The sequence below is a fragment of the Triticum urartu genome, chromosome 5A (genome assembly GCF_056163025.1).
Source record: "Triticum urartu cultivar PI428250 chromosome 5A, HENAU_Tu73, whole genome shotgun sequence".
Classification (NCBI taxonomy): domain Eukaryota; kingdom Viridiplantae; phylum Streptophyta; class Magnoliopsida; order Poales; family Poaceae; genus Triticum; species Triticum urartu.
This window is the reverse complement of record NC_141877.1, coordinates 3,907,707-3,920,177: the sequence shown is the minus strand read 5'-3', so window position 1 is coordinate 3,920,177 and position 12,471 is coordinate 3,907,707. Positions and strand designations below refer to the sequence as shown.

Genomic DNA, 12,471 nt, shown 5'->3' with positions numbered 1-12,471 from the left:
CTAGAAGAACGCCCGTGCGTTGCAACGGGGCCACATTAACTTTAAGAGTTCAATATTAATCATGTTAATAATACATTTAATATTCTCATACATATCAAGTGACACTGGCGACCTTTTTTGTTAATTTAGCAACGGGCTCAGTTGCAACGGGCTCTTTATACATATCAGACAACTCGCTACTACTTAAACTACAACTATGGCTACCAATATTTTTTTGTCAATTTAGCTCAGCAATAGTGCCTGGCTTAATAGACTGCTTTGCATTCACCCCCTCAGAAGACAGAGAGAACCAACTCAACATGTCAGAAGATTAACAGAAATTTCATTTGTATGGCATGAACATATAGAGCACCAACACATAGATCGGCAGAGAGCAGAGCACATCATGCACACACTCGAGCCATCTATATCATACACACACAGCAACGCACACACGCATCACGCTGGCATACACATACAGAAAAGCAGGCACACACGCATCATGCGCATTGGCCGGTGCGACGCACGCAGAGCAAGTACGTACGCACGGAGAGCAAGCTAGCAAGCACGCACACGTCCAACCCCGCCGCTGCATGCACTGGCAGAAGGTGAGGCAGCAAGGGAGACTGCACATTGAAGCTGTCCATGCAAGGCTAGAGGTGCTGGGCCGGCGACGGCGGTGTCGGGATGGCGCTTGATTCGTTTCCGGTGGCGTGGAGCTTGGGGCGGCAACACGGCGATAGCTAGTGCTCGGGGATGGGGGTTTGGGGCGGGGGCAGTCGACCCGATGGCTGGCGAAGTTAACGGGCTCGGGCGGCTGGAAATTCGGCGGGTGGCGGCGGCACAGCGCGAGGATGGGACAGGCGAAAAACCTAGCGGGCGTTCAACTACCAATACCCACGCCTTTTTTAGGGGAATTGCTTGTGAAAATAACGTGCGACGACGACTTAGCGAGCGGATCCCCTTAAAAAAGACATAGCGAGCAGATTCACTTAAAACTGGTAGGAATGGATACGATTGATGACGTTGATAAATAGTGGTGAATGTTGGCCTAATTTACTATTATCATGCATGGAAACGAATCATCAAGAAAAAGAATACTTCCTATTACTACACTCATAGGAAGCTTCCTAATCTCTGCTACCAAACAGTTTCTGCCCAAACAAGGAAGGAAAGTTATGGACGTGATTCGGAAGAAAACAAACGTTATGAAGATTAATTAATTTAGATTTGATCTTTAGAGATTGATTGTGATTGATTCTTTTACATAAAGACATTACTAAATAATTTGCGTCAGTATGGAAAGTTCTGATCCGTTCAGTTTTTTTCATTGTGTGAGAGGATGAAGTGAAAATAAACCGATGAAGTGGGGGAGGCGACGAAAAAAATCTACGACGGTTAATCTATGAAAAAACCCGGACAAAAGTGGTGGGACGAAAAAAAACCAGGAAGCGAGACTATCAACTGCTTCATTAGAAATAGAGATTACACCTGGGAGGGAGCCCCTAGATCTAATCTATGAAAAAAACCGGACAAAAGTGGTGGGACGAAAAAAAACCAGGAAGCGAGACTATCAACTGCTTCATTAGAAATAGAGATTACACCTGGGAGGGAGCCCCTAGATCTTGGAGGGCCGGGGCGCCCCCCCCCCCCCCCCCCCCCTCAGGGCCGGCCCTGCGCTTAGATCACACTAACTGTTGGATGGAATCGTGCAAGCAAGCATTACATGTTTTGAGGTTTTGGGCATTTGGACCGGTGACATGTGGTGCAGGCACCTTGAAACGGCAGCAAAGTGACCGAGGTAGAGCGTCGCACGTATGAAATCCGATGGTTCAAATCATCGATTGCAGTGTGATGGATCTTTTCTCGATCGTAACAGCAGATTGCAATGTAACGGTGGTTGTTGCGTGGCTACTGTATATATATTAATTCTCTGAATCGTACGCCATGTATATATGTACTCCATTGCTGTGATTGGGTAGAGGTTGGTGCATGCAAGTATTGGCATGTTTGCAGCCGACCAGAGGGAGCATAGGTCTATAGTAATACTACCATGTTGATGCAGTCCGGAGTGATCAAGTAGTAGTAGAGCTAGCTCTCTCTCTCTCTCTCTTGAGGATGGCTGGATATGAAAGTCAAACCCGGGGAGAGGAGAGGGCAGGCGGCCTTCAAGTTGCGTCTCTCCTGTCTCCTCTCCTCCCATGCATGTCGTCGTCCACAAAGCCACGCCAGCTCTGCTCAATCATACTCCCTTCGTAAAGAAATATAAGAGCGTTTAGATCACTACTTTAATGATCTAAACGCTTTTATATTTCTTTACGGAAGGAATACTACGTACTACAGTAACACCGACTGCCACTAGTGTGTTCTCACAATCTACTCGTACCACAAACACACCTTATTCGTATCTCTCGTGTCTATAGGATCCGTATATATATCTCCTGGCCGGCCAGCTGCTCCTATCTTTTTGCTAATACTGCTATACTAATGAAGAAGCATGGTTGCATGCCAAACATCATCACTTTCAACTCTTTCTTGAGTTAATAAAAATAAGCTCCCCTTCTTTCACAGAGACCAATTCAATCCATACCTGCCCTCTTATATTCTTCTTATTAAGGCTCACGTACGTACGTATAAAAGTTCAGTTCTACCTGCCCCCCTGACACACACACAGTGACACCTGTGTTCGTGTACATGCATGTATACAGATGTTGTCTCCTGTGTGCATCTCAATCCCAATCCCAATCCTGATCCTAGGATGGATGGATGGATGGATGCACTGCTCCTGACAGGAAACTAAAACAGGAATCTCAAAGCAAGGACTGATGGAATCATCAAAGATAATATATACTACTCTACTCTACCGTATTTGATATGATAGTATAATAGACACTCGGATACATGTGATCTCGGCCAGAGTATGTATGACGGACGAGGCACGGAGGCAGCAACACAAAGTCTTCCTTTGCATGCCGACCGCACCCAGCCACCATGCAACAATGAAACAATCATTATCATACTCTATCAACATTTTTAACAGTTTAGCCAAAGATAAGTTGCCCGGTTTTTGGATCTCGGTCAATCTATTCGTCGCACAAGCAAGGAGGAAACGAGGCCATCATCGAGGCCGCCAGGAAAATCTCACGGTGCGTCGGTTTAGATGGACGGCCCAGGACGACGGGGAGGGGAGGGGAGGGCGATGAGGCCGGCCGTTTGTTTTTTATCTAGCGGCTTAGATTGATCTTGACAAATCGACCAACCTACTATATCTTTTTTTTTCAAACATATTAAAGAAATCATCAAATATTAGAGTGTTTTTTTAACTAGATCAAATATAGGCAATCCTTCGGTCTCATAATATAAGAGTATTTTTGACACTATATTCGCTCTTATATTATGAGGCAGATGGAGTAGTATTTTAGTTGCAAGGTTGGAGGAGATCCAGATACAACGAATGCAATCACCACGAAATCTGAAATACTCCTACGACATAGTCTACGAGCATCTACAGCCGCATATGACAAATATGGTTCCTCAAACGCCCCCGAGCGCGTCCGTGGGCACTCACCGGACACTTCTCAAATTACCACAACTGCATACGGACACCTCATATTAGATTCTTAAATCCATATAAAAACATACAAAGGAAAAAACCTATATACTACATAGATCGCCTAGCTACTCCTCGTAGAGATGTCGACTATCTTCATGCCCGGCTGCAGGTACACATGGACGGCAGCTGCAGATCCGGCTCCTCTGGCTGTCTACTGATATATCCCTAGCTCTCACAAAAAAAATGGATTAAAAATCCCGGCTCCATGCAACAATGAAAAATTCTGCATCTTCCTTCTCCCTTTTGCTGCTGTGTTGAGCTGAGCTGCAACCAACCAACGACTCCTGAGGGAACATGCTCATAGTCTTTCACTGCATTTAATGAGCCACGTCATTTATTTATTTTTTTCTTGGTGTAAGTAATTAAATTCCGCCGTCCATTTCAGCAGCAAGGTCAACTCTCCTCTCCACGTCGCGGACGGTTGCCGCGGAGGAGGGAAACCGGCAAAAAAAGGCGCCGCTTTTATCCTCCCGCCCGGCAGCTTCTCCTACGCGCCGGTCCCATGGCGCTCCCTCGCCTCCTCCTCCTCCTATGGAGCTGCAGCAGCCTGATCCTGCTGCTGGGCGGCGGCGGCGGGCTGAGAGAGGCGGCGGCGCGCACGGTGCCGGTGGAGTTCCTCTACCCGCCCTACAACCTCACCTACATGCACTACATCGACACCAGCGGCGTCTTCCTCCGCTCCCCCAACGCCACCTTCTCCGCCGCCGTCTTCAACGCCGGCGCCGACTCCCCCGGCTCCGACGACTCCTCCTCCTCCTCCAACTCTCCCCCCGGTGAGGAGTCCCAGATGTCCCGCTACTTCTTCTCCGTCCTCCACGACCGCTCCCGCACCCCCGTCTGGGCCGCCACCGCCGGCTCCACCATCATCCAGTCCATCATCCTCTCCCTCAACGCCTCCGGCCTCTACATCTCCGACCCCGCCGACCAGTCCGGCCCCTCCTGGTCCACGCCGCGCCTCGCCGCCCCCGTCGCCGCGCTCCGTCTGCTCGACACCGGCCAGCTGGCCCTCATCGACGCCGGCAACGCCACGCTCTGGTCCACCTTCGACGCGCCCACCGACACGCTGCTCCAGGGCCAGGTCCTTCCCCTCGGCGTCCCGCTCACCGCCACCGCGTCGGAGCAGGACCTCTCCCCCGGCGCCTACCGCCTCCTCCTCACCCCCACCGACGCGCTCCTCCAGTGGGCATCCTCCTCCGATGGCAGGCGTGACTTCGTCACGTACTGGGCGCTCTCCTCCGACCCGGCCTCCGTCCAGGACTCTAACCGCGCCGTGCGATCCATGATGGTCAACGCCTCCGGCATCTACCTCCTCGCGGACGACGACGGCCAGGACACTGTATTCAGCCTCCGCTTCGCGTCGCCGCCCGCGCCGGCCACCAGGATGCTCCTCAAGGTCGACTCGTCCGGCCGCCTGCGCGCGCTCAGCACGGCCTACTCACCCACGGCGGCGCGCGCCACGCTCCCCTCCGTCTGGGCCGCTCCGGCCAGCGACTGCGACCTCCCGCTGCCGTGCGGCACCCTCGGCCTCTGCACGCCCGGCAACAACGGCTCCTCCTGCATGTGCCCCGACGCCTTCACCACGCACACCACCGGCGGCTGCTCGCCGGCCGACGGCTCCGCGCTCCCGGTCTTATCTGACAGCTGCCTCGCCGGCAACGCCTCCGCCAAGTCGTCGGCAGCATCCGCGCGGACTCCTTACAGCTACACGAGGCTGGGCGACGGGATCGGCTACTTCGCCGGCAAGTTCGCGCTCCCCACAACCGCCGGCGACGCGCTCTCGGCGTGCCGCGACCTCTGCTCGGCCAACTGCTCCTGCGTCGGCTTCGTCTACAAGAACTCCTCCAAGTCCTGCTTCCTCGTTCACAACCAGATCGGCTCCGTCTTCCGCGGCGGCCACAGCGCAGCCGCCGCCGTCGCCTTCATCAAGACGGTCCCGCCGGCTCCATCTCGCGGCCAAGGCGGTGGCGGTGGCTCGTCGTCGCTGAGCACCATCACCATCATATTCGGCATCGTGCTGCCGGCCGTGGCGGCCGTGTTCATCACCTTCCTGCTGTACGTGCTGGGCGTGCACTGGCTCAAGAACCGCCATGGCGGCGCCAACACCGGCAAGGCCAAGAAGAAGAAGCACGGCAACGGTGGCAGCAGCTGGTTCATGCTGCACATGATGCCGTCCTTGTCGTCGTCGCGGGCGTCGTCCAACGTCCCGTCGGAGAAGGGCGACGGCGACGACAGCGAGGGCGACGACGACGAGGTGCTCATCCCGGGCCTGCCGACCCGGTTCACGTTCGCCGACCTGGAGACGGCGACCAACGGCTTCAAGTGGCAGATCGGCTCGGGCGGGTTCGGCTCCGTGTACCGCGGCGAGCTCCCCGACCGGACCACCGTGGCCGTCAAGCGGATGAACAACCTGGGCATGCAGGGCCGGCGCGAGTTCCTCACGGAGATCGCCGTGATCGGCAACGTCCACCACGTGAACCTGGTGAAGCTCCGCGGGTTCTGCGCCGAGGGCGCGCGCCAGCAGCTGCTGGTGTACGAGTACATGAGCCGCGGCTCGCTGGACCAGTCCCTTTTCCCCCGCGCCGCCGCCGGCGCCGCCACGAAGAAGAGGGACGTGCTGGAGTGGCCCGATCGTCTCGGCGTGTGCGTGGGCGCGGCGCGCGGCCTGGCGTACCTCCACGCCGGCTGCGACCGCAAGATCCTGCACTGCGACGTCAAGCCGGAGAACATCCTGCTGGACGACCGCGGCGGCGTGAAGATCGCCGACTTCGGGCTGGCCAAGCTGATGAGCCCGGAGCAGTCGGGGCTCTTCACCACCATGCGCGGCACCCGCGGGTACCTGGCGCCCGAGTGGCTCATGAACGCGCCCATCACCGACAAGGCCGACGTGTACAGCTTCGGCATGGTGCTGCTGGAGATCGTGCGCGGCCGGAAAAACTCTAAGCAGGATGACGAGCACGACACCACCACCACCGGCAGCACCACCACCACCAGCGCCGCGTCGTCCGATGGCGCTGGTGGCGAGGCGACGAAGGCGAGGAGCAGCTACTTCCCGGCGCTGGCATTGGACCTGCACGAGGAGGGGCGGTACCTGGAGCTGGTGGACCCGAGGCTGGAGGGCCGGGCGGACGCGGCGGAGGTGGCGAGGGTGGTGCGCGTCGCCCTGTGCTGCCTCCAGGAGGAGGCGTCGGTGCGGCCGGCCATGACGGCCGTGTCCGGCATGCTCGACGGCAGCATGGACGTGTGCGTGCCTAGGACCGAGCAGCTCGCGTACCTCAGGATGTACGGGCGCGGCCTCGTCGACGTACGGCCGGGAGGTTGGAAGGGGAAGTGGAAGGGCTCGGACATGACCGCCGGCAGCAGCAGCTGGTCGCCGCCGTCGTGCGTGTCGGCGCAGCAGCTCTCGGCTCCCAGATGACATGACATGACATCATCAGTGTAATGCAATGATGCAAATTTTGCAGTAAAAAAATCAATCAAAAATGTGTGTGCAATGTTCTTGTTCATACAGTATTTGTGAGCTGTGAATACATACATTTCATCAATGAAAAGGAGTAGTTGTTCTTCTTCGTTTTGCCGCCGGCAAACTGTTAGGATTTTCAATATTTCTCTCTAGAATTTTGTTTTGCTAAATTTATTTTTTTAGAATTGTTTTACTATTTCTAAGATAAATGAGAAATTTTGTGACTCATTGGATCTATGAAAACACATGTGGTATTATTATACTAGAAAACAAGGAGGACATCTAGTGGTAGTAGTAATCACTTTATTCAAAAGTGCTTTTCTTAGCTCATGCTCACATGAGCTCAAGTAAACAGTAAAATTCAAAAAAATACCACGTCTTTCACAAATGTCATTCCATGATGAAATTTTGCAAGCGATCAAAACATTTGTCAATGTTTGCCAAAAAAATCCCAGAACTTCTTGACTTATTTTCAATTTTTTTGCTGTTCATCCATGCTCACATGAGCTCAAGCTCAGTTTAAAATTTAAATGCATCCCTTATACACCGGGGGTGTATCTCATGATTGATGGTCTGAATGAATGAATGAAAAATGATACTCCCTCCTTCCATCTATATAGGTCTAATGCGTTTTTTAAGGCTAACTTTGATCGAATATTAGAGCAATAATATATGACATGCAACTTACATAAAGCATACCGTTAAATTCGTATGTGAAAAGAGCTTCCAATATATAATTTTCACATTATACATTTCATGTATTATTAATCTTATCAATAATCAAAGGCAGTCTTGAAAAATGCATTAGACTCTATATAGATGGAAGGAGGGAGTAGGGATGATCGATCAGTTTCTTGTCATCGTGGAAGAAGCTGGGCCAATTGAAAAGGAGGGTCAACGCCAATTGCACATGCCGACGTTTGCTTGCATTTTCTTGCTTCCGTGTGAAAGGAGACGATGAACATATGCATATGCTTTGCTGCATAAACAAACAAATCCATCTGCACCTGCCACGCCGGCCGGCCAACACGAAAAAAAGAAGATAATACATCATTAATACTTCAAAATACTTTGATATGTCAACACTGCGGTATCTTATCCTAACGGGCTAAAATACCGTGGTTTCATGCTACTCTGGTTATTACAATTTTTTGCTCATAGCGTGAATGTATTTTTGTGCGGGTAAGGCTTTATTTGGTTTCAAATAAGTCACCAACTTAGAGTATCTCCAATAGACGCTGAACGCGGCGCGCGCAAAAAACAGTTTTAGCGCGCGCCCATCGTCTGGTTTGGCGCGGCGCGCAGCGACCATTCCAGCAGCCGCGCTAAAATGCAGCGCGCGCTCATCTACTACTCCTATAAAAGAAAGAGAGACGGAGATCCAAGCAATTCTATCCGTCCACCTACAATATCTAATGATCTTTAATCCTCCTGTGTTTAACACAACAAGCCACGCAATTAAGCTCACCCGTTCCGAAAAAACCCACCGCACGCACGCACGAACCCCCACACGACGACCTTTCCCACACCCCGCACCTCCTCCTCCCAACGACCAGAGCATGGTCGGGCCTTCGCCGCCGGCCGCCGCCCGCCCATCCACAGCCAAGCCTCCGCCGCCGCTCCACGGCCAAGCCTCCGCCGCCGTTTGCCGCCTCCACGGCCGGGCCTTTGCCGCCTTCCGCCGCCCGCCCATCCTCGCCCTCCTCCGCCGCCGCTCCACGGCCGGGCCTCCATCCTACGCCGCCGCCCGCCCATCCTCGCCCTCCTCCGCCGCCGCTCCACGGCCGGGCCTCCATCCTACGCCGCCGCCCGCCGCCCGCCTCCAGCCGGTCCTCTTCTCCGCCGCCGCGAGCGTGAGCAGCCCCCCTCCGCCCCTGGCCGTTGCCCGTGTGCATCGGCTCTGCCTCCCCACAACGTGCGTCCGCTACACGCTTCCCACGACACGCAAGGGGATCTCTTTCTGCAACGAATCCCTCACCAATTTGAGCGTCGAGGACAGGCATATCCTTTCCCGTAAGCAATCATCATTAATAAGGAGAAAATATTTATGTTCAGTTTTGTGCTTGCTAATTCACCCCAAACGTCCGGTCTTGCTATTTTTGTTATATATATGTTCAGTTATGTGCTTGATAATTTACTCCACACGTCCGACCTTGCTAAAAAAATTAGAGGCACAGATCTTGCTATTATCTATACCTACTTCGTATCACCTGAAGAAGCTACGTTGATTGCCCATGTTTTCTTTGCTATACTACTTCTTCTTAGCTAATGTCGTTCAAGACTAGAGCATGTTTATCTGAACTAAGAAAGAATGTTAACTTATTTGGCTGAACTACATCCCTCCTCTCCGTGATGGCTGCTATCTCCTTTTTGTTTTGGGAAAGGACCTCAGATCAATTAAACGTCCAGCCAGAGATACAAGGCATCCCATACAGTGTGAATGATTTACTCAAGTTCTAAGCTATCCAAGGCATTGGATTTTTCCTGGACATGGTTCAGAACGAAGACTGTACTGACATATAGTAATTGAAAAGCTTACATCACAGAATGATATAAGTAAGAAATGACACTCAATGTATTGGAACACTGATGTTGGTTTTAGATATGCATGGAGTAAAGTTTCCCAGGGAAGAATCACTTTTCTGAACCATGCATATTTTCTCACATTATGCCAGTTAGAAGGAAGAGAGTTAAGAACATTAACACGTATCTTTGGTGAATATCGTTATACTATGTCCAATGATATACCATGTATACATATGTAAAAGGTTAAAAGTGACAAATATCTACCAAAAGAAACCATGCCCAGGAGCTAGATAGATTCTGGCCAAATAGATTTTGAAGAAGGGAGTTGGAACTTTGCAGTTGATTTTCTACATCAAATTTGGTAGCCTGGAGATGCAGAAGGAGTAGGCACAAGGAGGCGGACGGGGGTAGTAAATTTACTATGTGTTAGTTGTTACACTGAAAGAAAGCACTAGAAAGTTATATAAAGATAATAAGGAATGGGTATATTATTTGTAGTAAACAAATCTAGACACATCAGTTGTAAATGTTCAGGTTTGTGAAGTTTGTGAAGACGATGTTCGTGGAGAATCGATGTTGAAATTTGTTTGCAATATCATCTACTTTCCATACTTGTTTATTGGCCTAGCAAATTCATATGTACGGCTTGCATTGCCAATCATGGTACTATTTTTCGTGTTTATGTATGGTATTTTCCCCAAAGATTCACATATGCTGTCAGCTGAGTTGGGGGCAAGCCTGGAAATCACTTGGAAGTTAGAGGAGGTGTGGTGTGTATTCATGCAGTTCTGATCAAAAAAACTTTATTCTATCACTGTATTATAACCCTGCAAATTAATTTTTGTTTTTCAGTAATGCATCTACAACAGTTTACCAGTGAGTATTCTAGAACTTATTTATCTTTGATCTGATATAAGAGGTACTATAATTCTTGTCGTGACAAAACTCAAATTTAGATTACTTTTGGGCAACTGAAGTTGGGGTTTAGACTATATGCTCATGCATATATGACAAAATTGGACATGATATAGAATTATAGACTGTATTACTCATCTCCTTTGAACATATATCATTTTCAATTTCTCTGTTTTTTTCTTGTTCTGCAGCCAACATTGGTAATGAAATGACACAATATAGAGCATGCGATGTGTCGATGGCATGTAACATTTTTCTTATTTGTCACCTAATTTACAGTTTCTTTTATATCCATTTATAACTTTTTAAATATTCAAAATGTGCTTACTGGAATTAGTTGTTTCCTGTCAAAGTTGAGGGCTTTAAACAGTGGACTGTAATGTGAGTACTGTAGATTAGAATGTGCTTACTTGTTTCCTCTGTTTTTTACCACTGCAAGTGAATATGGCCTACGTACAGAGGTGAAAGCTTTATCAATTAATAGGAAGTTTGTGATTGGATGGATGCTCCCAACAACCAGTTCTTCCAAGGACATCCCCGTGGCTCCGCGACACTCTTTCAGGTTTGCCTCTTCTTACTTATCTAGCCACTGCCCAGTGGGTGTTATTATTGTTGTTAGTCCATGACTGATAGAATCTGGAGGTTGTTAATGCAGTTACTCAATGGACTAATATGACCTTTGCACCGAACCATTTCTTCTAAAAATTATTCACCTTACGTCCTTACCTTTGTTCTACCGTACTACTTTTAATTTTTATCAGCATGCTCCAGTGCCTATAAATTATTGCTACCGTAGCTTGTGCCAACATGAATGTGTGAAATTTCTAATGTATACAGATTTTGCTAATGGTCATAGTTCCAAATTTCATCTGGGTAAATTCATGTGCTTAACTTTTCTTTTAGGTAAGCTAAGTTTCTCTTCCCGGGGTTTATATTGCCTGAACGTTAATTTTTCTATTGCCTCATCTTGGGTCATACTTTGTGATACAACCATCTATTTTTATGTGCCTTGGCTTTGTTATTATTTATTTTGACTTCACTCAACATATTATAATCTTTTTTTGCTTTATCCGCATTTTAGTTCAACATGCCATCTTGCAGACATGGCTGCTATATCTGTTTGTTTCAAGCATCAGCGGCATCCATGGGCTTGACAACAATCTGAAGCGAGTAATTGGTGGTGAGAGATTTCTGAATAATGTAACCTGAATAAGGATGCTATCGTGCTATTCATCTATGTATGCTGCTATTGTAGGAACACAATTTCTGAATAACCAAATTGGCACATTTTCAGATCAACATTTTGTCTTCAACATTACTGAACTTTTTAGAGTTCTGATTCAATTGTATTTCAGAATACTTGCGACCTGAAGAATAGAGCAATTCTTAGTGTTTGTTTGGAAGCCTTTTTTTAGAAGTATTTATATAGGTTATTTAAATTGGGTTCAATTATTTTTCCTTCAATGAAATTTCATGCCCCTATAAATATAATCTCTTAACTATCTAAACATGCATTGCACTATGTGTTGACATGCTACCATTGTCTAATATATACCTAAACTTTCATTTTACTCCACCCGAATTTTCATTTTTGAGTGGATTTTTTTTTGTGGTGATAGCTGCCCTTGGTATTGGAGAAAACATGAGGAGGATAAATAGTCAATGACAGTTGCTGAACGACTTCGTTAGAGTTTAGCGTAAGCGTTCATGGGGGCCAGAGAAACGGGATTTGGAACATCTGAATAATACTTTTAGTGACATGTAACATTTTTTTAAATATGTTTCCTTGTAACTAGACATACGTGTGCTTTCACTTCGAAACTCAAATAGGCAATTTGAGTTAGTGGTGTGCTTTAATAATGCATATTGTTGTTCTCTGGTTTCTCCATTGTGATGTCTTCAATTTTTTGATATTTTTAAATCCATACTCAAAATATATATCACATGAATTTATGTGCAATAGTTGAGACGTGCGTTG

The 12,471-nt window shown here is 48.7% G+C and overlaps 1 long non-coding RNA gene and 1 pseudogene across 2 annotated transcripts; both read left to right on the top strand.

The window, feature by feature from the left end:
- Positions 1–3,997: 3,997 nt before the first annotated feature.
- Positions 3,998–7,159, top strand: LOC147967324 (G-type lectin S-receptor-like serine/threonine-protein kinase At5g35370 pseudogene; annotated as a pseudogene).
- A 1,722-nt stretch (positions 7,160–8,881) lies between these two features.
- Positions 8,882–11,792, top strand: LOC125552190 (uncharacterized). 2 transcript variants are annotated; one of them, XR_015603154.1, is made up of 3 exons: positions 8,882–9,065; positions 10,978–11,055; positions 11,331–11,792. It is a non-coding gene; the product is annotated as an uncharacterized LOC125552190 (long non-coding RNA). The 2 variants fall into 2 exon arrangements; XR_015603153.1 differs by having other exon boundaries at positions 10,933–11,055.
- The last annotated feature ends 679 nt before the right edge of the window (positions 11,793–12,471 follow it).